This window comes from Pseudochaenichthys georgianus, unplaced genomic scaffold (assembly GCF_902827115.2).
Source record: "Pseudochaenichthys georgianus unplaced genomic scaffold, fPseGeo1.2 scaffold_600_arrow_ctg1, whole genome shotgun sequence".
Classification (NCBI taxonomy): domain Eukaryota; kingdom Metazoa; phylum Chordata; class Actinopteri; order Perciformes; family Channichthyidae; genus Pseudochaenichthys; species Pseudochaenichthys georgianus.
In genome coordinates, this window is record NW_027263158.1 from 18487 (window position 1) to 21567 (window position 3081).

Below are 3081 nucleotides of genomic sequence, written 5' to 3' on the forward strand. Positions count from 1 at the left end.
GTGTGAAATGCAGCGTGTGGAGGTCTCTGGCGTGGTTTGCCACCAACCACAGCACATCCAGAGAATGTACACCTGGCGCTATCAGAGTACTGGATGGTACTCAGGGTGGCGGCGCGTGTGTCTGATGGACAGATGGATGAGCAGGCGGATGGGCAGAGAGTAGTCTCTGCAGTTCGCCTCTCCCCCCCGCAGTTCTACGGGATACAGGAAGTCCTGTCATCCCGGGAACAGTGTCTCGCGCTCCGTGCAGAGCGGTGCAGAGCGGCAGGAACTCTGGTTAAAAGGAAGCTTTTTTCCAGGGTTCCTCATGGGGAAGAAAATCAGGGTTTTTACTCCCGGTATTTTCTGGTCCCGAAGGAGACGGGGCGGGGGGAATGAGACCCATCCTCGATCTGTCAGTGTCCAACAAGGGAATGGCCTTTTCCCATGCTGACGATCAAACAGGTGCTGGAGAGTTCACCAGGGAGGTGCACATACACCCATAGTCCTGAAGGATGAAGTCCTCCACGTAACCATCATCCCGAAACACAGAATTTCCTGTGTTTCTCATTCCTGGCTTCACGCACTTTTTCAAAGTGGGTGGAGCCGGTGGGAGCAGCTACTCAGAATGGGGATGAGTGTTATTTTACCTGGACGACCGGCTGTGGCTGGCTCGCTCCAGGAAGGGAGGAAGCGGCTTACAGACGATACAGCTCGTATCTCATCTGTCAAACCTGGGTTTCATTATCAACTGGAAGAAGAGCTGTCCTCGTCCCTCCCAGGTTATCTTTTTAACTGGGAGTGGAATTGAACTCAGCCCGCATGAGAGCGCGACTTTCACAGCGGAGAGAAAGTGACAGCTCTCCTCCGGCGCGTCACACCCCGCGGGGCGGTGACGGCCCTCTCCGTGATGCAGCTGTTAGACATGATATCAGCTGGTCACGTGGTGATCCCCCTGGGTCTCCTTCATAGTGAGGAGACTCCAGGTGGTTTATTCGCCTGTGCATCGACCCCGTGCGTCAGAGGAGACGCATGGTGTACATTCCTCCTTCCGTGGTTTTGGATTTGACCTACTGGAAAAATCTCCACGTCCTGTCAGTGGGGGTGCCCCTGAGCAGAGTGACGTCACACAACGCAATGTTCACAGACGCATCTCTCGCAGGCTGAGGAACGTGCATGTCGCAGGCAGTGGGGGGACAGTGGCCGGGTCACATGTCTCTCCATATAACGGGCTGGAATTACTCTCCGTATGGAAAGTGCTCCAGCACTTCGTCCCGTGGCTGTACAATCAACATTGATTCAAACAGACAACAAAGCAGCGGCGGCCTACATAAATCGCCAGGGAGGTGTTCGATCAGCGCAGCTGCTGAACACACATCCTACACAGCCAAATGGACAGCGCTCCGTGTGGTGTGTAGGGAAAAGCCTGGACCCCGTTGGCCCCCCTGCCTCGTGCTGTCGTTCCTCCAGCTGTTGCTGGACAGGAATTGGCTTATAGCACGGTAAAAACATATGCTGCTGCCATTCCATATTGCCACGTAGGTTTGGTGTCAGCACGGTGTTTAGTCACCCTCTGACAAAACGTTTTCTACGGGGAGCACAGAGACTCAGACATGGGTCACGCGCTTTAGCGCCTCAATGGGTTTTTGGCTTAGTATTACGCGCACTGAGTAAAGCTCCATTTGAACCTTTAGATCAGGTTCCCCTGAAGTTCTTGTCAGCCAAAGTAGCTCTGCTCCTGGCTCTGACATCAGCTAAAAGGGTGAGTGATGTGTCTGCTCTCTCTGTGGCTCCGTCATGTCTCCAGATCCAAGGAGATGGCAATTCAGCTGTTTTGCGCCTTAAACCGGCTTTTATGCCAAAGGTGATCACAAGCTCTTTTAAATCGAGAGGGATCACTTTGGATGGTTTCTTCCCTCCTCCTCACACATCAGAGGAAGAAGCCACATCTCATCTCCTCTGTCCCGTACGTGCGCTGTCATGTTATATTGCACGCACAGCCACGTTGTGCAAGTCTCAGCGCCTGTTTGTGCATTACAGAGAGCACTCAATAGGGCAGCCTCTATCTGCACAGCGGCTGTCACACTGGTTGTGTGAGGCTGTGTCACAGGCGTATGTCTACTCTGATGTTTTCTGGGGGATCCACCCCAAAGCGCACAGCACCAGAGGAATTTCAACCTCTATGGCGTTGCATGGAGGAATGACAGTGGGAGACATTTGCAATGCTGCATCTTGGTCTTCCCCCTGTTCTTTTATTCGTTTTTATTTGAGGGATGTCTCCCATTCCTCTCTGACACACTCAGTACTGCTGTTCTGTCAGATTGAGTAATGTCAGGGACTAAACGGCGTGCCCTCTCTCCTGCCTATCGGCATTCAGAGAGCTGCCCCTTTTGCCCCTCTTTTATAGGTTTAACAAGTGGGATTTGTTTCTCTACTTTTTTTAAACGACGGGTATTCACCTTCATTCCCTTAAAGAGAATATTCATTTGGAATAATGCTATATTTCCAGGGACTGTGATGCTCCTTTCTTTTTCGCATGGGTTATTAATTGAGTAGATGGGTTTTTGTACTTCTGGTTACGGACGGACCAGTGGGGCGTGGACTACATCCTGCTTCGCCCTTAACCCAATAGCGATAGCCTTAGAGGGCGAAGCCTCATACGAAATAGAACTGAGGTTACGTACTGTAAACCCAGCTTCTATGAGTATAGGCGCAGCCCTCTAAGGTTCGGGCCCCACTGGCTCTGCGAATAGCTGAAGAAAAGCTGTTTGTGTGGGAGCAGTTGGACGGGCCATCTTCCGATTTATACGGAAGTGAGGCCGGAGGTGGGGCCCACGTCATAGGTGGGCGTGGATTAAGTCTGTCAGTGCTGCACACGTGCAGTGGGATTACCCAATAGCGATAGCCTTAGAGGGCTGCGCCTATACTCATAGAAGCTGGGTTACAGTACGTAACCTAAGTTCTCTCTCGTCGGTTGCATTTACAGAAAGGGGCTCAGGTCACCATTATTCAAGTTTAGATTCTTTATTTCTGTCCATCACGTATACAAGAAGCTGCAAGCTCCTGGGTGTTAATAACTGTAGGTGCCAAATGAAAGTGCGT